The sequence below is a fragment of the Phodopus roborovskii genome, unplaced genomic scaffold (genome assembly GCF_943737965.1).
Source record: "Phodopus roborovskii unplaced genomic scaffold, PHOROB, whole genome shotgun sequence".
NCBI classification, from domain to species: domain Eukaryota; kingdom Metazoa; phylum Chordata; class Mammalia; order Rodentia; family Cricetidae; genus Phodopus; species Phodopus roborovskii.
This window is the reverse complement of record NW_026126433.1, coordinates 32,430,483-32,452,402: the sequence shown is the minus strand read 5'-3', so window position 1 is coordinate 32,452,402 and position 21,920 is coordinate 32,430,483. Positions and strand designations below refer to the sequence as shown.

Below are 21,920 nucleotides of genomic sequence, written 5' to 3'. Positions count from 1 at the left end.
TATTTTTTAAGCTTTCTATGTTAGCATTCTATTAAATATTACCTACACTATACTGACAAGTACATAAAACAATGTTCTGTACATTTAATGCTAAGCCAGTGAGAACTGATTACTAAAATCAGTAATAATTTAGAACACATTCACTGTGCATTTTATTTACAATCTTTTTTCACTGCTTTTAAATAAAACACAAATTCCTAAAATGGTTCTTTGTAAAAGATATTTAAAAATATTTTAATTTAAAATATTTTAATTTAAAAAAATATTTTAAAATTATGCTTCTGTGTGTGTCTGTGGGGTATGAACACAGCTGTTGCAAGTGCCCACAGAGGCCAGAAATGGGTGATAGCACTGGAGGTACAAGCAGCTGTGCGGATGCTGCAAACTGCACTTGGTTCCTCTGTAGTTTACTTTGGCTTTTATTTTTACTTTGGCTTTTCAAGACAAAGTTTCTCTGTGTAGCCCTGGCTATCTTGGAACTCAACTTGTAGTCCAGGCTGGGCTTCTCTGCCTCTCAATATGTAACCAATCTCTCTACCACCTTGCTATTTCTTAATTACAAAACTTTTCTAAATCACAATAGTCCAAAGTAGAAGAAAGCTTCAAGATTTTTATCAGACTGTTAGTAGTAGTTCAAGCCACCTTTTAAAATCAGCCCTTCTCTGAAAAATGTACTTTGTTTTTCTTAGGCAGGCTCTCACTGTGTAGCCCAGGCTACAAAATCACACTCTTCCTTCCTTTGCTTAAGGCAGTGGTGGCCCAAGCCTTTAATCCCAGCACTTGGGAGGCAGAGACAGGTGGATCTCTGTGAGTTTGAGGACAGAGTTCCAGGACAGGCTCCAAAGGTATACAGAGAAACCCTATATTGGGAGGAGGCTAAAAATAAATAAATAAATAAATAAATAAATAAATAAATAAATAAATAATGAATGAATGAATGAATGAATGCAGGCTTTAAGGGCCAGGGAGATGGCTCAGCAGTTAAGAGCACTGGCGGTTCTTCCAGAAGATCCAGGTTCAATTCCAAGCACCCACATAACAGCTCACAACTGTAACTCCAGTTCCAAGGGATCTGACACCCTCATACAAACATACATGCAGGCAAAAATACCAATGCACATGAAATTGGGGGGGAGGGGGAGAATAAAGTTTAGACATATGCCACCATGCCTGGCTGTAAAATGGTAGGTTTTTGTTTGTAAGAGTCCTCCAATCCCGAGTTATTTTGAGTCACGACAAATCTGATTGGCAAACAGTAACTCTGAATGTAGAGACAAATGTTCACAATTAAAAGAAAAATCTACTTGTGCCCAGTGCATTTTTCAGACCAGCTTTTAATTCTGTGTTTCTTCAATTTGTCCTTCTTTACTAGTTCATGTACCAACAGTGTGTATAAATGACTGCTCAGAATGCCTGAGGGTGGGAAGAGGGAATGTCTCCAACGTTTGTCTCTTATTTTAAAAAAGAAAAATGTCCTCGGGCACAGGCCTTTAATCCCTGCATGGGGAGACAGAGGCAGGCAGCTATCTGTGATTTCCAGACCAAGCCAGGACTGCATAATGAAACTTGTCTCAAACTAAACAAAACTCTCCCAACTCTGCCAATCTTCTAGACTCTTACCATTTGCCTTCTAATTATTCATGTTCAAATTACCATTCAACTTAATTTAACCTCTAATTTGTAATATATCTTTAACATACAAAGGATTTTTTTCATGAAATTCAAAGATCACCCTTCAAATCTTAACTCTTTCTATAATGCATTTAATAATGTCAGTTACTCCTACAAATCCTGCCTATGCCAAGCTCTCCTTGACTGTTAAGTGCTGCTTCTTTTCCCCACATTGGATTGATTGTTGGTGATTGATCTAATTTCTTCAATTCTCTTTTCTATGTTGTCTACAGTGATTTAGTCTATTTATATGCTTCCTACTACCAACTAGGTCCTGCTGACTTTGAAAGCAACATCTCAAATTCAGACATTGTTTTTGAATGCCAAGAGTATAGTATATATAAACAAACAAGGCTCAGCTAGGCTATCAATATTCCTAAGTCTTAAACCACCTCATCCCCAAAAAAACCTTCTGCTTTTTGTTTATTTTACAAGACAGGACTTTTCTGTGTAGCCCTGGAACTCTCTGTAGACCAGAGGCTGGCCTCAAACTCAAAAGGTCTACCTGCCTATGCCTCTGCCTCCTGATTGCTGGGATTAAAGGCATGAACAAATACCATGGTGCTAAACTGACTACTTGTGACAGAGGCATGAAGAATCATCCTTGACTACTGTTTTCCCTCACATGCAGATAGCAACATTAAGGTGAAACCATTGTCTGTTGTTCTTTTCTTTTCTCCTATCTTCAGTACTAGATACTGAATACAGAGCCTTGGATATACCTAGCAAGTGCCCCATCATTAAGCTACATTGCCAACCCCTTTTTATTTTTGAAACAATGTCCCATTAATGATGGGCCACCATTCCTGATCTAGAAGGAAGGGAAGGCTCAGACCTATAATCCTTAACACTTTTAGGGCTGAGTCAAAATGATTTCTGTAAATCTGAGGCTAGCCTGGGATACACAATGAACTTCAGGCTAGTCTGAGCTTCAGTGTGACACCTTCTCTAAAGAACAAGCAAAATAAAAAATGACAAGTTGACAAACATTTAGAGAAACATTAACCAAGAAAGTTGAAAGTGTATACAAAATAGTAGAATGACAAATGAAACAAAAAAGCATTATTACTAACCTTACAGAAAGAGACCAGAGGAAAAACATGTTAATATGAAGACTTCTTTCTAACAAATGGGGATTTTATTAACAATCACAACACTCTGTCCAGCTGGTTGTGGGAACAATCACTTGAGACAGGAGGGTCACCATGAATTTAGGGATAGCCTGGACAATACATAGTGGGTTTCAGGCCAGCCCCAGCTACAGGGTTACCATATCCCCAACAAAACAAAACCTCAGGAGCTGATGGAGTCACTGTCAAATTCAATTAAGATTTATAATTCCAGGCCTGAAAAAGTAATCATGGTAGTTAAGAACAAAGTTTTAAGTCATTATGGTAGAGGTCAACTTGAAAAACATCTCTAGTGAGATGATATTCAGAAACTGGCATGAGAACCTCACAGAGCTACATGACAAACACCCTCAAAGTATTACTTTCTTTTTCACATGTAGGAAGCAGGCTGGCATGTCCCTCTGGCACAGGAGTGTGATGGGGATGTCTTCTGTACATATGTTCCTCTTATTGGTTGATGAATAAAACACTTGTTCAACAGGGCAGCAAGATAGGTGGGTCTAGGAGATGAGAATTCTGGGAAATGTAGTCAGAGAGACTCCATGTGAGACTGCAAAGGGGTAAGAGGTCCAGACCCTTTCTCCAATAAGATAAAACCACATGGAAATACTTAGATTAATAGAAATGGGTTAATAATTAAATTAAGTCAGAGAATCTGGGTGGTGGTGGCACACACCTTTAATCCCAGCACTCGGGAGACAGAGGCAGGTGATCGCTGTGAGTTTGAGACCAGCCTGGTCTGTAAGAGCTAGTTCCAGGACAAGCTCCAAAACCAGAGAAACCCTGTCTCTAAAAAGAAAAAAAAAATTTAAGACAGAGCTAGCCAATAAGAAGCCCAAACTATTGGCCAACAGTATTATAATTAATAAAACGTCCATTTGGGGCTCCAGGGCCATAGGACCTATTGGGCCAGAAAACTCATACTTAGAGTGGCCTCGGCATGGTCAGGAAGGCAGCTCCACAGCTGACTCCTGTTCTCTTGGGCTGCTTCTGCCTAGCCTCCCAAGGCTATGGTTCACTTCAAATCTGTTCATTTCAAACAAAAGAATGCAATTCAGTTTAAGATGTTAGTTTAGTCAACAACCTGATATTTCAGATACAAATTATTGCGGCTTCTATATTAGCAGAATTAATATTGCTGAAATGACTATACTACCACAATTAGTTGAGATTTACTCCAACACCTATCAAAAGTCTGGTATATTTCACAAGTTTAACAAATAATTAAATAAATTTGTGGAACCACACAAGACCGAGTGTCTTAGGGTTTTATTGCTATGACGAGACACCTTGACCATGGCAACTCTTATAAAGGAAAGCATTTAATTGGGGGCAGGCTTACAGTTCAGAGGTCTAGTCCAATATTGCCATGGCAAGAAGCTTAGCAGTGTGCAGGCAGACATGGTACTGTAGAAGGAGCTGAGAGTTTCACATCTTGATCCACAGGCAGCAACAGGGGAAAGACTGAGCTGCACTGGGCCTAGCTGGAGCATCTGAGACCTCCAAGCCCACCCCCCAGTGACATACTTGTCACACTTCTTAATAGTGCCACTTTCTATGGGCCAAGCATTCAAAAACCAGAGTCTAAAGGAGCCTATGCAAACCAGCACACCATGAATAGCCAAAGAAAGAACAAGAACACTGCTTGAAGTATTACAACACTCAACCTCACATGACACTGCAGGGCTGTAGTCAGGAAGACAGCCTGGTACCTGGTGCAAAAACAGGAAGATCAATGTATTTATTATACAACAGACTACCCCGAAATAAAACGGCAAAGCTATTCCCACTTAATTTTTCACAAAGGAAGCAAAAATATATACTAGAAAGGATAGCTTATTCAACAAATGGTGCTGGCAAAACTTGATTTCCTAACTGACAGAATGAAATTAGATTCTCATCTTTCACTTTGTACAAAAAAAAAAAAAAAAAAAAAAAAAAAATCAATTAAAAGTCTGCCAGGAATGGAGGTACACACCTTTAGTCCCTGCATTTGGGAGGCAGAGGTAGGAGGATCACTGAGCCCTGATCTATAGAGCCAGCTCTAACAGCCAAAGCTATATGTAGAGAGTAGAGACCCTGTCTCAAAAAAAAAAAAAAAAAAAAAAAGTTTCTATTCAGCAAAGAAATTGTAAGAGCAAACAGCCTATAGAACAAGAGAAAATCTTTACTGGCTACACTTCAGACAAGAGACTAAATATTCAGAATTTACAAAGAATCACAGAATTAAATACCAAGGAAATAAAATTGCCAACCAACAACTGGACAACTGAAGTGGATAGACACTTTTCAAATAAAAAAGAAATACAAATAACCAATAACATTTTTAAAATATGTTCAAAATCCCCAGTCATCAGGGAAATACAAATTAAAACCACTTTGAGATTCAACCTTATTCCAAGTCAGAATGGCTGTCATCAATAAATCTGGCATATGTTAGAGAGGATGTGGTGAGGAAGGGGCCTTACTCCCTGTTGGTGGAGGTGCAAAGTAGTACAGCCATTATGAAAATGGCTTGGAAATGTCTCAAATAATTAAAAATAGAACTACCATATGACCCTGCTATTTCCCTCCTAGGCATATATCCAGAGAACTCTATAGTGTACCAAAGATATACCTGTATCCCCATGTTTATTGCTGCTTTATTCACTAAAGCAAGGAACTAGAATCAATCTAGTTGTTCATCAACAGATAAACAGATAATAAAAATTTGGTATAAAAAATATACAATAGCGCTAAAGAAAAATATAATCACAAAATTAGCAGAAAAATGGATGGACTTAGGATATATAACATTAAACAAGACTATATAATCTCAGAAAGAAATATAACTCATGTTCTCCCTTATGTGGAATCTAGCTAACAGTACATGTATATAATTATTATCATATATTATGTATGTAATTAAATGTACATGTGGGTACAGTATGTAAAAGAGAGAAAAATAAAGGCTAAATATTAGGTAATGAGAAAGGATTAATGTAACCAATGAACAGGAATTATCAAAGAAGACCAAAGCAAATTGTTTTTCTAGTTCTAACTCTGTCACGGACTTTTTTTTTTTTTTGCTGGTGAATAAGCACATAAAATATATTCACTAACCAGGTGTGGTAGTGCATACCTTTAAGCCCAGCATTCAGGAGGCGATAAGCAGATTTCTGTGTGTTCAAGACCAGCCTGGTCCACACACAAAATGAGTTCCAGGACAGCTCTAGGGCTGTTACACAAAGAACACAATATATATACATACTCATTAGTTAAAATATAAAATCCAATTTGAAGCTCCACAGTTTTTTTTTTTTTTTTTTTCCCAAATAGCTACTCTGTATAGAAATAATTCATTGAGTTGTACAGTCTTTGGGTCAGGTTAATTTTGGTGTGTGATTTTTATTTGTTATCATTTATTATAATAGTTTTTAAAAAATAAATAAATGTAGCTGGGCGGTGGTGGTGCACGCCTTTAGTCCCAGCACCAGAGAGGCAGAAGATCTCTCTGAGTTCAAGGCCAACCTGGTCCACAGAGCTAGTTCCAGGACAGGCTCCAAAGCAATACAGAGAAACCCCATCTCACAAAAAAAAAAAAAAAAAAGCAAATATGTGTGTATACACATAAACACAAAGTATTATTCTATGACATTGAAAGTTATTCCTAAGCATATTTTAAAAGATTTAAACACTGCATTATTTTTGTTCTAATGACTTTTGTATATCAAAAACTATCAAATTTTATTTATAATGGTAGAAAGTGATTTAGAAGGGTTTTTCTATGCTCTTAGGAGCAACATACTCATGTTATGAGCAGTTTTTCCCACCAGTCTGGTCCCACAGCCATGCCAGCCCCAAATAACACACAGAGAAGCTGTATCAGATATAAAGCTGTTGGCCTGTTACTAGTTTCTTATGGGTTAGCTCTGTCTTAAATATTAACCCAATTCTATCAATCTAAGTATCATCTTAACAGAGGAGGGGTTGATATCCTGCTCTCTCCACCCTCCATCTTGAATCTCCTTCCTACTACTTCCTGAAACCTCCTTGTCTCCTATTTCCGCCTATCTTGCTTTCCTATTGACCAAAAGTGCTTTATTCACTAACCAATAAGAGAAATATATTTACAGAATGACATCTCCCATCATACTCAGGCACATACATACACATAAAAAAATTTAAATCATTGAAAAGAGCACTTGGATAGTTTTCACTTGGAAGTTTATGTTCTAACAGCTTTCTCCTACTTATTTTGGGGATGTGGCTCAGTTGGTGGTATGCTTCCCTAGCATATTAAGGCCTGGGATTCCAGACTTAGCATAAAACTAGGTGTGGTGGAACACACCTGTAGTCCCAGCACTTGGGAGGTTGAGGCAGAAGGATCAGAGAGAAATAGGAGGATGATAAATTGGCTACACAGCAGATGATTTTGAGGCCAGTGCATCTCAAACAAAACCCATTATTCTCTATTCTACACGTGTATAATTTTCTATGACTCTAAACATTATAAAAACATTTTTAAATTTCCAGTGAATTTATTATCAGGAAGGGTACTCTCAATAGTCTACAGGTATTAGGCAGGTAGCTACTGCTCTAGGATGACATAAGTATTGTTGGGGGTAACTTCTTTTACTAATCTCCTATAGCTCTTATCTTATTCTGCTCTAGAACTTATACAAAAGTTAGTCATGCTCTGCATAAGCTTAATTAAGTCCTTTGGACCCTGTGGGCACCTGCATTTTATAGGTACACGTGAATACATACACACACACTTGGGGGGAGGGGGAGAACCAGACATACACAGAGAGACACAGAGACTTGCTTTAAAAATAAATCTTTAAAAAATACAAGACACAGACAAGGAGCTTGAGGAAATGACTCAAGCCAGTAAGTGCTCAACATGCAAACATTCGAACCTGAATTCAGATCCTTAGCAACCTGAGGGCACAGTGGCAGGTGCCTGTAGCCAGTGTTGGTGGCAAGAAACAGGGAGAACTATGAATCTCATTGGCCAGCCAGTCCAGCTAATAGATGAGCTTCAATTCACTAAAAGACCCTGTCTCAAATATTAAAGGTGGATGGGCCTGGGAGAGGATGGCTCAGCGGCTAAAGGTACTTTCCACCAAGCCTGACAACCTGAGTTCAACCCCCTGGGAACAACTACATAGACCATCTCCTTCAAGTTGTCCTCTGACCTCTGTGTGCATGCTGCAGCATGCATACGCCCACCCCCCCCACCCCCCCTACCCCCACACAAGTCATCTTGATATTGAAGAGACTCTCAACACCTTCCTCTGGCTTTCACCTGTATTCACACACTCACACTAATAGGTAAATGCACACACAAATATATACACAAAAGAAAATAATAACTAAAGGGCTAAAGAGCACATAGGGTCTATAGGACAATGCTGTTACAGACTGATAAATCTCATGCCTCAAAATACAAGAAAATATCTTAAACACTAAAGTAAAAATTTCTTTATATAAATGTTTGACAAAATTACTCTTACACTCTAACCTACAAAGGCAATTCAATCCAGCCTTGACTAGGAGATACTCAACTAAATCCTAGGAAGCACAGTGATTTTGAAATCTGTGTTCTGGTACAGGCCAATCTGAGAAGTTTTTCTGAAACCTATCCTGAAGAATACCTGACCCCTGAGCATAAATATAGTCAGAGCCAAAGCTAAACCAGGTCAGAAAACCCTGCCAAGGAACATCCTGACCCGAGACAGTCCCCAAACAGGGATCATTTAACAGTTTGTTCACTTTGAGGGAGACTGACCACTGATAGATACATGAAAAACAGACTAATTGGACCCCATCAAATGCATATTAAGGCCTTAAAGTCTTGAAGACATTGTAGAATTCTAAATGAGCTATGGAATAAGAAGGGGAGAAAAACATATCAAGTATCAGATGAGCTAGCTTAACATCATTATATATCATTAAAATTATTTTTAATTTTTACGAAGTAATTTAAAGGTACAATTTAATAATTGCATAACAAACTGTAACAATGCCAAAATCTATCTTGCTAAAAATGTGAGTTTCTGGGTGCTGGAGAGATAACTCAGAGATTAAGAGTACCTGTTGCTCTCATAGAGAACCTGAGTTTGGTTCCCAGCACCTACATGGTGCCTCACAACCAACCACGTGGGGATCTGGATCTATATCTTTCTCTGACTTCTGCAGAAATCAAAATAGTGTACACACATACATTAATACACAAAAATTGAAGATAAAAATATGAATATTTTATCACATTTGAACCTACTAAAAAGAAAAATTAAGCATTCTTTTAAAAATTCAAATATACAACTTCTTGATTATATAAGTATTTGGCAGTATACAAGCAGCAGAAAGCTAGGGGTCAAATACAATATTATATATAAAACATAATTCACAATAGAAAATAGATATTTGTTGATACAGAAGGTACCTCTAGGTTTTAGAACGACACATGTGATGGCTATGGTAAAATAGCTAATTTGTGTCAAAACCTAGGTTTCAGTTCATTCTTACCTATTAATTATGGGACCTTGCTATTTACTTAGCTGTTTCTAACCCCAGATTCTGTATATGTGAAATAAGGGTAACAAAGCAACCAGTAATGCAACAAAACTAAAAAAACTAAAATGCTTGTAATGAATATGCTCTCAAAAACCACACACACACACACACACGTTATTATTTGTTTCCTTAAGGCACTTACTCTGTAGCCCAGATTAGTATCAAATTTGCAATGATTCTCCTGCCTCTGCCTCTACAGTGCTAAGAGCAAGTACCCATAACTTTGGGGTGGGGATTGGTTTGGGTTTTTTGGTTTTTGGTTTTTTTTTTTTTTTTTTTTTTTTTGAATGGGGGGAGGGGGTTTAAGACAGGGTTTCTCTGTGTAACAGCTCTGGCCTTCCCGGAACCAGGCTGGCCTTGGACTCAGAGATTTGCTGCCTTCTCCTTCCCAGTGCTAGGATTAAAGGCATGTGCCACCACACCACATTGGTTTGTTGTTGTTGATATTGATGACAACGGTTAGTGCTGAGGCTAGAACCCAAGCTCTCATGAATGCTAGGCAAGCACTTTACCATAGAACCAAATACACTCCCCAACACTGTAATTTTTTAAATGATATACAATATTCACCTTTCCAATCTATTCATAGGATTCAACAGATTTTTTAACTCTTAATATTACTAAGAAAATGCAATCTAAAGGCTGGACATGGTGGAACAAGCCTTCAATTCCAGCATTCAGGAGGCAGAAGCAGACAACCTCTAAGAGTTTGAAGTCAACTGGGTCTATATAGCAAGATCCAGGAAAGTCAACTTACATAGTAAGATCCTATCTTAAAAAATAATAAATAAGCCAGATGATGGTGGTGTATCCCTTATTAAAGCACTTGGAAGGCAGAGGCAGGCACATCTCAGTGAGTTCCAAGACAGTCAGGACTGTTACACAGAAAAACCCTGTCTTTAAAACATAATAAAAAAAAAAAAAAAAAATTTATCTAGAGCTAGGCTGGTGACCAGAAACCCACTGATCCTCCTGTCCAGTCCCCAGCACAGTGAGAGTTTACAGGCATGCACATCATACCTGGTTTTTTACTTGAGTGCTAGGGATTTGAACTTAGGTCCTCACACCTACAGAGCAAGCATTACCCACTGAGCCAACTCTTCCTGGTTCAAATGAAATTATTAAGTTCTTGATGAAACATTGAGGTTTTTTCCTAACTTAAACTCTACAAACTCATAAATTAGTATTATGTAATTGTTGCAATATGTTCAGGGCCACAAATAAACATAAGTATCATTACAATACACATGATTCTCTTATCTGTGCCTAACAAAATTCAGTATGAAAAGAAAAACCACCAATTTGAGTTCTTCAACAACAAAAAGAAAAGTATTCTGAAATCCTTGGCCACCCCATCCAAAAGTCACAGGTCACATTAGCAGGAACCATGTAATGTAAAAGTTGCTTCTCCATGATCCCAAAGATCAAATCATCCATGGCAATACTATGTTAAGGCATAAAATAAGGTTATTGTTATGAATCTGCTACACTATACTTCAATCCCTAAATAAGATGGCTCAATTTATATGTTTTATAATTATTCACCACTAATTCTTAAAGAAGATCTAGAAACTAGTAATTAAATTTCAAATTACTGAACAATGCTTCTAACAATGACAGAAATAAATTCTAATTAGGAATTTACCCTCGAAATTGGCAAAAGCTATCAATCAGTATTTTCCTTTTAAGAATGTTAATTCATAACCAGGTGCTCAGGAGGCAGAGGCAGGTGGATCTCTGTGAGGTTGAGGCTAACCTGGTCTATAGAGCAAGTTCCTGAAAAGGCTCCAAGGCTCCAAGAGAAACCCTGTCTAGAAAAACAAACAAACAAAAAGAATGCTAACTTAGCTGGGCAGCAGTGTGATGAACACCTTTAATTCTAGTATTCAGGAGACAGAGGCAGGTGGATTTCTGTCAAGGTCAGGTTCCAGAATAGCCAAGGCTACACAGAGAAACTCAAGGCTGCACAGAGAAACTCTGCCTCAAAAATAAAATAAAATAGAAAATAAAAGAAAATAATTAAAAGAATGTGAACTCAGCCCAGCATTCAGGAAGCTAAGACAGGAAGATTGTTAATTCCTGCCCAGATAGGGCTACAGCAAGACCCAGTCTTCAAAACAATTAAAGGAAGAAATACAAAGCCCCTAATAGATCCTGCAAGTGATCTTAAGCAGTCTTCTTGAACGCATTCAAGCTTTTGAATATAATTTTCTGCATACACAGTAGAAACTGGAACAGAACTCACCCCACCCCTTACTTGAAAATATATGTGGTAAACGACTTGAAAAATTAAGTTTAAGAGAAAAAGTTAATCTAAGTTTTAAGATATTACTGCAGTATAATATACTTTATATACAATAAGGGCTGTCTCACCCTAAGGCTTGCCACTTAAAACAGGTCACAATTATTGTTTTTCTTTTCTTTAATTATCAGTAAAAGTTTCAACTGTTTAGTGTTTGGCTGGTTATTTGGTTTTTGCTTGCTTGTTTTTGTTTTTTGTCTCAGCTTCTAGAGTACTAGGATTACAGGCATACATCACAACGCCAGGCTAAAAGTTTCTTAAATATCAGAAAGTAGGCTTTAAATAGGAACTTTCAAACAGAGAAAAAGGTTCCTCTCCAATAATTTTTAGGGCAAATTGGCGAAAATATTAGAACAAACAGAAGAAATCGTAAAGGGACAAATGAACTACTTCTGTCCTCACTAAGTGATTCCGGAAGATAGGCACTTTACCAGAATGGTTAATGTTATTTCCTCTGCCGTACACAATTCAAAACGTCTAGCTGGAAAAGTTCTGCTCAAACCTTAACAATCTGTCTCCGCGTTGCCAGTAAGCGGCTTTGTTTCCAGTTTCACTGACTATTCTGGGATGTCAAGAGTTATATTATTGCTGCTTCAAAAGAGCCCTTGTTTCAGTTCACCATCACCAGGGATGTGAGTCCACTGATTTTTACAGAGACCTGCTGTTTAGAATGATGTTAAGGAAAGGGCCACCCCTTACTCTCCATCCTTTACCAACAACCGTATTCTGTGTATTTTTGTTGTTGTTGTGGCACTTAAGTCTTTTCGAAAAAGGCACCTGCACATGGTTTCGCCTTGGCCAATAGAGTTTACCTACAGGAACTCCAGGGAAACCGACACCCAAAAACCCACTTGGTCGAGGAAGGGGGCTGGGGGAGGAGCAGCCACGCCTGGCAGCGAGGCAGGAGCGGCGGCTGTTTACAGGCGCCTTCTCCCTCCCCCACCGCACAGACAGGGGTCCAAACAACATTTTCTAAGAGCAACTCCTGGCCCGCCAGCTGTCCTCCGGGGGACCGGGAACCGGCCAGCCTAGAACCCTCACCCTCCCCGCCCCAACCTTCCTTCCGTCCAGGGCGGTGTCTGCACCGCCCCTCGGCCTACCTACCCCGGCAGGCCCTCCGGGCGGCACGCGGAGGCCTGAGGCCTAAAGGACGCCGGCCACTGACAAGCCCCGGGGCCGGTCCCGACGCAGGGCGGGGGAGGACAGCCCCATCCCCGCCGCCGCTGCCTATTGTTCTCGGCCGCCGCCGCCCCGCTCCCCACGCTGCCGCCCGCCACTTGCTCACCGCGCTGGTCCGAGCAGCAGCTCCTCTCAGCTCCGGGTCCCTGCGGCCGTCGCCACCGTCGCGGCAGCCTCCGCCGCCGCCGCTGCCACCATCGACTCTGACTCTGTCCCAGGCCGCGGGACCACGGCCGTAGCCGCCACCGCCAGCGCCGCCTCCAGTCCCCCACCTGCTGCTGCTGAGGCTGCTCCTGCAGCAGGGGCCATCTTGTTGGTCGGCCTCCCCTTCCTCCTCCGCGTCCTCCGCCGCCCGTCGCTCGTTGTCCTCGTCCCCTTCCTCTTCCTCAGGCTCCGTCCCGCCCCGAGACTGGGGCGGAGATGAAGGTGAGGCCCCTCCTCACAGGGTGGGGCCAACGGAGTGGAGGGCGTGGTTAACGAGGTGGGGCGGGGCCGGAGAAGGGCGTGGCCCGGAGGAAAGCTCTGAGTCACCAGACCCAACGCCTTGCCCGGAGCGGGAGGACGCGCCCCGCCCGTGTCCCGAGCGCGGTCGCGCCCAGAGCCGAGAAACTGGTCCCACCTCCTCCCCCGCCGCCCGCCGGGCCCGTGGCCACGGCGCCTTTGGTCCCGGCAGGCAAGTCCGTGCGCTCGCTGCTACAGAGTGTCTCGCTGCCTCTGAGCTTCTCACTTTATCAGCTCGGAACTCTTCTACTCTTGCATCTTTTTTACTTACACCCCACCTTCCCCTCAGCCGTCCGTCCGTCCGTCTGTCTGTCTGGTCTGTGTTAGATGGTTTTCTTTTATCCTGGCCTCCGTCCCTTCACTTTTGCCTTTGTCAGCATTCTTATGGAGTCCCCAGAGAGTCCAGCCTTTGCCCCCACGGACTGTACGGGACTGCTACGAATGTCTTAAGCAAGGAGGTACTCCATAACGAAAGGAGGGAAAACGATTCAGAGGAAAGAACTCCTAAACTTTGGTACTTCCTGCAGATGGTTTTTACTCCTACTGGAATAAAGATACTGGTTTAGTTTGGGAAAACGGGCACATCTTTGTCAGAATTCAATTTAGCCAAACACTTGTTCTGGAGAACCAAAAGAAATGGAATTCTAATACAATTCCGTACTAATTTCTCATTAAAACAATCCTCAAGCTAAAGGTGATGGTGCACACTTTTAACCCCAGCAGATCTCTGGGACTTCCAGGGCAGCCTCCAAAGCTACAGAGAAACTGTATCTCAAAAAACAATACAAAACAAAACAAAATGTAAAATAAATAAATAAACAAACAAACAAACGCCCTTTAATAATCCCCACACTGCACTCTGCTTTTTGCTTTCCGGCTTTGGCTGTGAAAGCAGAGAATTTGTGATTCTGTCCTTTTGTTTATTTCTGTTTCTGTTTTTTGAGAGAGGCTCTCTTTATTATGTAGCCTTGGCTGTCTCAAAACTCCCTCTGTAGACCAGGCTGGCCTCCATCTCACAGAGATCCTCCTGGCTCTGCCTGGGATTAAAGGCTTATGCCCATGCCCAAGCCTGTCCTTTCTTCACTGTAAAGTCACCCAACATTAATTAGAAAAACAAAAAACAACTTCTACCTCTCGCTCAATAAACAATTACTGGGTGTTTGTTGGTTTCTTTTGTTTTGTTGGTTGGTTGGTTGGTTGGTTGGATTTGGTTTGGTTTGGTTTGGTTTAGCTGGGTTAGTTAAGTTTTTGTAACAAGGTATTCTGTAGTCCAGGCTAGCCTAGAAGTCCTGATCCTCTACCTCCTGAAAGCTGAGATTATATAGGTATATGCCCCATCCCTGGCTAGGTTTTGTTTCTTGAGACAGGCTCTTATCCTGTAGCCCAGGTGGCCTGGAACACACAATGTAGCTAGCCTCATGGGGCTAGCTTCCCTCCTCAACTTCCAAGGACTATAGGTCCAAGGACTATAGGTCAGGTAGTTTTTATAATCATCTCTAAAATATCACACACTTGCCTAAACATCTATGAAAAGTTCTTTGTAGTTGATTATAACTTCCTGCTGGTAAAATTTCAGCTTATTTTTATATTTATTGGTGTCTTTATTGATTGTGTTTGTTGCTTTTGTAGTGAGCTAAATCTATAATCTATTTACTGAATACAATAGTCCCCACTTATCTAAAATTTCTATAATTTCAGTTACCTCTGAACAACTAAAAACCAAAAATGTTAAATGAAAAAAAAATTCCAGAAACAATTCATGAGTTTTCAATGAATTTTTATAATATATTGTTATAATTGTTCTGCTAACTATGCCCAACTTGTAAATTAAACCTAATTAGTCTTATGTATAGGTAAACATAGAGAGTGAGGGTTCTGTACTACCTCCCTTCAGTTCAGTCATCTGCTGAACACCTGGGAACATATCTTCCAGATAAGAGCCTGGCTGTTGCAGTAAACCAGGCCTAATTTCTAGCAGTCATAGGGATTAGGCTAGCATGTACTAATCTAAAAACTATCTCTTGGAAAGCCTTTTTTTTTTTTTTTCCTTCTCAAACAACCAGACCTCTGTCCCCTATTAGGAAAATCAAATTAATCTATTCCTCCTGCTCCTCCTCCTCCCTTCTCACTCCTAGGGAACCTTCCACAACAGAAGGTTTTAGCGGCTGTTGCTAGGCAGACATGCCAACTTCTCTGTTTAGGTGAAAGCAAGTAACTTAGCTTCCATCACAAACAACCCACATAAGGAAAGTCCCTTAAAATAGGAATAGGGACACCTCAGTTAGCAAGGGTCCTTCCAAGTACCCTATAAAATATGATTTTTTTTTTTTTTTTTTTTTTTTTTTTTGGTTTTTCAAGACTGGGTTTCTCTGTGGCTTTGAAGGCTGTCCTGAAACTAGCCCTTGTAGACTAGGCTGGCCTCAAACTCATAGAGATTCGCCTGCCTCTGCCTCCTGAGTGCTGGGACTAAAGGCAAGTACCACCTCCACCTGGAAAAATATGATTTTTAAAAAAGTTAAATTTGTTTCAATATTTCAACTTAAAATTAAGAAGTTAAAACAAGTTGCTTAAAGTTCATTTTAACTATATAATTAAGCAAATATTTGACAGAAAAAGGAGAATATTTCTGAAGAAACAATTGTTTATAATAAAACTAACCTGCAAGAAGTCATTTGTGTTTTGAATTCCACAATTAAACTAGAAGTGAGATACAGAAGATAATGTGTCCCTTGAGACCAAGTCTATTTAAGAGAGATGTGGTAACTCACCAAGGGGAAAAAAGAAATAGTGTGAGTTTTATTCCCAAATTAATAACTACTTATAAATTTTAGCTAGTAAATTAATCTCTCTTCCCCTAATTGTGCTGTTTAAGTTAAAAAAAAAACTAAGTTCTTGATATTAGTTAGAAATTAATTAAAAGATTGAATTAGGTAGTATGTTAAAGTTTATATGTGTGTATAGTTTAAATTTCAAAAGATTAGAAATTGGAGTCTGGCAGTGGTAGCACACCCCTTTAATCCCAGCACTTAGGAGGCAGATCTCTGTGAGTTCAAGGCCAGACTGTTCTACCCAGTGAGTTCTAGGACAGCTAGGATTTTACACAGAGAAACCCTGTCTTAAAAAACAAACCAACAAGGTTGGTGGCACAGCAGGCCTTTAACCCAGCACCTGAGAGCCAGAGGCAGGTATATCTCTGTGAGTTCAGAGGCCAGTCTGGTCTACAGAGCTAGTTCCATGACAACAGGCTCCAAAGCAATACAGAGAAACCCTGAAAAGAAAAAAAAAAAGAAAGAAATCTTTAGAAATTGAAGACACACATGATGGTTCACACCTTCAATCCAGCACTCAAGAGGTAGAGGCAAGCATATCTCTGGAAGCTAGAGGCTGTCTTAGTCTACATAGTGTACTCCAGACTAGTCAAGGCTATCTAGTGAGACCCTGTCTCAAAAACAGAAAAATAAACAAACAAATTTATACTTTTACGTTAAAATTAAAATGTCTTGACAAAGCTGGACAATGGTAGCACACATCTTTAGTCCCAGCACTTGGGAGACAGAGGCAGGCAGATCTCTGTGAGTTCAAGACCAGCTTGTTCTACAGAGCTAGTTCCAGGACAGGCTCCAAAGCCACAGAGTAACCCTGTCTCGAAAAACAAAAAACAAAAACCAAACAAAAGTCTTGACAAAGACTGCCAGATCTGGTGACCTATGTCTTTAGTCTCAGCACTTAGGAAGCTGAGGCAGAAGGGCTAAAATTTCAAGGCTGACTGGGTAGGATCAAAAGTCTAGGCCTACTTTCAGGTTTAAAAGCCTGCAAAAACCCACCAATCCCTGAGCATGATAGCCTACCAACCCCTGGTTTGGTTTGAATTGTTAACAACCTTACCCTGAAAAACTCCACCCCCAAGAAACCCTATATAAACCCCCTCCTCCTGCTCAGTCCCCTGATGCTCCTCCCTGGAGCAGAAGCAGCCACTCTCCTATGTTGTTCCTAATAAATTTCTTGTATGAGGTTTGTTGTGTGGTGTGACTTTGTGGTATTCCTTGACTCCTGACTACCAGGATACCTTTCCCTTCAGAGATGCAACACTTCCATTGGTGAAACCTTCCCCTTCAGAGTTATAATACCTCTCAGAGATTGTCCCAAAAGTTAATTAATCTAAAAACAAAACAACAAACAAACCCTCTGACTTCTGGGTGGTAACACATGCTTTTAGTCCTAGCTAGCACTCAGGAGGCAGAGGCAAGCAAATCTCTGAGTTTGAGGTCAGCCTGGTTCCTACACAGAGAAACCCTGTCTCAAAAAACTAAAATAAATAAATAAATAAAATGTAAGCATCTGTTACTAAGCTAGGTATGGTGGCACATGTTTTTAATCACAGCACTCTGGAGGCAGAGGCAGGGGGATATTGGTGAGTTTCAGGCTAGCCTGGTCATATAACAAGTTCTAGGCTAAGTAGTGAGACAGTTTCTAAACTGTTACTTCAGACAAACAATTTAAAGCTTTTTATGGTTCTGTGCTTAGAAATCTAAGCCACTGAGTTTCATTTACTTTGTGGGTGGGGGGTGGGGTTTGAGACAGGGTTTCTCTATGCACTTGTGGCTGTCCTGGAACTCACTGTGATTATGGACTGGCCTCAAACTCAGAGATCCCCCTACTTTTGCCTCTGCCTCCCAAATGCTAGAATTAAAGACATGTGCCACTACCACTCAGCTTACTATTTTAAATTTAATGTGGAATGGCCAGAAATTTAAATTCTTCACATTTCTCCACCACTAATATATTACTAAAATGAGTCCCTTTGTGTAAAATCATCAGTTCGCATCATATAGTACTCAGTAAATCCTTCTGTCTCTATTTTCCTCTGTAATTTTTGTGTGGTGAGATAATGATGAGAGATGTTCTGTAAATATGTTTCTTGTATTGGTTAATGAATAAAGCACTGTTGGCCAATAGGAAAGCAAGATAGGTGGGAGTAGGAGACAAGGAGGAGAGAGGAAGGAGTAAGGAGTAGATTCAAGATGGAGGATGGAGAGAGAATACCGGGGCCTCTCTCCAGTAAGATGAGACCACGTGGAAATACTTAGATTAATAGAACTGGGTTAATAATTAAGACAGAGCCAGCCGATAAGAAACCAGTAACTGCCCTACAGCATTATATCAAATACAGCATCTCTGTGTGTTATTTGGGGCTAGTGTGGCAGGAAAAACTGCTCATAACAAGATAGGGTCTCACTATGCATCCCTCACTGGCCTGGAACTCATTTTGTAGACCCAGCAAGCCTCTAACTTACAGTCCTCCTGCCTTTGCCTCCTAAATGCTTGGATTGCAGGTGTGTGCCACTGTCTTAGGGTTTCTATTGTTGTGAAGAGACACCATGACCCATGGCAACTCATAAAGAAAACATTTAATTGATGGGGTTTGCTTACAGTTTCAGAAGTTCAGTCCATTATCATTATGGCTGGGAGCATGGCAAACATGGTGCTAGAGAAGTAGCTGAGGGTCCTACATCTTACAGGCAATAGGAAGTCAACTGATACACTGGTTGATGTCCTGAGCATAGGAGACCTCAAAGCCCACCCCCACAGTGATATACTTGCTCCAACAAAGCCACACCTCCTAATAGCGTCACTCCCTATGAGATTATGGGCCAATTTCATTCCAACTACCACAGTCTCCATATGCAGCTCAATAAATACTTTTTATGTGTATCATCAACATCATTACTTTATTGATTATGCCAAGCATAGTGGATAACACCTTTAGTACTTGGAAGACTAAGGCTGAAGAATTATCCCAAGTTTGTCTCAAAAATAAAAGTACAAACAATGATGATAAACTGAGTAGTGACACATGCTTGTAAGCCAAGGACTCCGGAGGCAGAGGCAGGAGGATCTCTGGTTGAAGACTGGCCCCAGCTATGTACATAGCAAGACTCTGTCTAAAACAAACAAAAATAAACCAAACAACTAAAAGCAAAATAAAGCAACAAAAAACAATGACAAGGTATTAACTACAGTTAGTACCTTGCTGTTGTTGTTTTTTTTTTTTTTTTCGGGGGGGGGGGTGTTAAGACAGTTTCTCTGTGTAACAGCCCTGGCTATCTTGAAACTCACTCTGTAGACCAGGGTAGCCTTGAACTCACAGATATCTGCCTGCTTGTGCTCCCAAGTGCTGGAATTAAAGGCATATGCCACTCCTGCCTGTATTTTTGTTTTCTTTTAAGTTTTTTGTGGTTTTTTTTTTTTTTTTTTTTTTTTTTTTTCCTTCTCACTGCTGTTCTTGATAGGGTCTTGTATAACCAAGGCTGGCCTAAAGCTCACCGTGCAGCTGAGGTGACCTTAACACCTGAGTCCCCTGCCTCCATGTCTCAAGTACCAGATTATATGCCTGCAGCACCACACCTATTGACAATTTTGTTCTTAATTGAACTCTAAAAGATCAATGCAGCCAGGCGGTGGTGGTGCACACCTTTAGTTCCAGCAATCAAGAGGCAGAGGCAGGTGGATCTCTGTGAGTTCAAGACCAGCCTGGTCTACAAGAGCTAGTTCCAGGACAGGCTCCAAAGCCACAGAGAAACCCTGTCTCGAAAAACAAAAACAAAACAAAAAAGAATCCGGTAAAAGAGACTGGAGAAGTGGCTCCACAGTTAAGAACACTGGCTACTGTTACAGAGGTCCTGAGTTCAATTCCCAGCAACCACACGGTTGCTCACAACCATCTGTAATGAGATCAGATCCCTCTTCTGGTGTGCTGGCACACATGCAGGCAGAGTACTCAGTATGCTTTCTAATATACTTGTGCTATACTGTGTTCCATCTTTGGTATAAAGACTAAAAAAGAAAAATTAAAACTAATTTGGGGCTGCTAAGTGAGAATGCAAGATGGTACAGCTGCCATGAAAATCAGTATGGAGGTGTGATGGTTTCAGTATGTAATATTCCCCTGTAGGCTGCTATTTGAATACTTCATCCTCAGCTGGTGGTGCTCCTTGGGGAGATGTCAATCACAGGAATGGGACTCTGAGAATAAGAAACCTCAAGCCAGTCCCTGCCCTTTCTCTTTCTCTTCCTGTTCCCTGCACCCTTACCTTACCCTACCTCTTGGCCATGTCTGCTCATCCACCATCACAAACTCTTCTTCTGGAACCCTAAGCCAAAGCAGTTCATGGTGTTTTAGCACAGCAACAGAAAGCAAATCAATAAATGAGGTTACAAAGGAAAAAATAAACTAAAAAATAGAAGTAATTGTATGCTCCAGCTTTAATAACCTAGTTAGAGAAATACAAGATACACATTTGAACAACCAAAGTATGAAATGCCACAGGGGTATTGGTAGTCCCCTAGGAGGGATACCAAACTTATTCCCTGGAATGGACAAAAAAAAAAAAAAAAAAAAAAAAATGAATGTCTGAGAAAGATCTAAAAAGGGGGAAATAAGAGTTCTTTTTCCTTCAGATAGAAGGGTTCTAAATCTGGGACTGCAACTGGATATTTTCATGGCCCTCTCCCACCCCCAAGTTCTCCCGTTTCCCCTATTGGGCTAGTTTAGATACTGGCCCTGTGCCTTCTCACCCTTTTTCCTCATGATGTCTTCTGGAAACAAGAAGCTGCATCTCAGGGGTCCCACTTTGATTTTGTCTACCTATGTTTTTCTAACTCTCCTTTATAAAGTGCAAAGAAATCATAAAGTTTTGCAAGAGTTATAAATCTTTTCTTTAGCTGGGTTGTGGTAGTGCACACCTTTAATCCCAGACTTGGGAAGCAGAGGCAGGCAGATCTCCGTGAGTTTCAGACCAACCTGGTCTACAGAGTGAGTTCCAGGACAGGCTCCAAAGCTACAGAGAAACACTGTCTTGAAAAAAAAAATCTTCTCTTTAATGCTTTAGAATGTTCTAACATGTGACAATACTTTGACTACTTTGACATATCCTGAAGTTCTCAGATTGAGGCATCAGGGGGGATGAAAGAAGACTAAAGAAGACAAACCCGTATTCACTGAAATAATGCTTCAGGGACATACACTAAGCAATTACACTGAGAATATATAAAAGCAATGATGTCTGTCATTCCTTCTTCTCTGGGTCCAAAGCCAAGCACAAATCAAATGTATAAGTGAGGCCTAAACAGTTGTCTTGGATTTAGCATAACAATTTTTATAGATGCAGCCCAAGTGGAAATCTAGAGCCACATCCTTGTAGCTGTGATATCAAAAGAGCTAGTTTTAAAAAGCCACACATAAAACTGTTCCTAATCTGCTGTGCCTTTCTTGACAGTCTCAAGCCCCACACTGAGCAGTCTGAACTTCAGCTGACCCCTAGGAGAGCTATCTCAAGGTAAGAATAAACAGAGGGCCTTAATGAAAGTCATTAGTCAAGGGCCAGCATTCTAAGCACTTCCCTAAACAGTGTCAAAGAGAAATCATTTCCACTTTTCTCCAGGCCGAATATATTGAAATGAACTGGCCTTTTCCTTATGCTGGCTTGCTAGGGCAGCCTTATCAAACAGCTCTACAACTACAACATAAACAATTTTCTTACGTGTTGGAGGCTAGACTTCCAAAATCCAGGTCAGCA

At 40.5% G+C, this 21,920-nt stretch overlaps 1 protein-coding gene across 1 annotated transcript in view; it reads right to left on the bottom strand.

The window, feature by feature from the left end:
* Positions 1-13,091, bottom strand: part of Rc3h1 (ring finger and CCCH-type domains 1) — a 78,306-nt gene extending 65,215 nt beyond the window's left edge. The window contains exon 1 of the mRNA XM_051186073.1: positions 12,950-13,091. The gene's annotated coding sequence lies outside the window, so the exon portion shown is untranslated. The remainder of the gene's footprint in view (positions 1-12,949) is intronic.
* Positions 13,092-21,920: the final 8,829 nt, after the last annotated feature.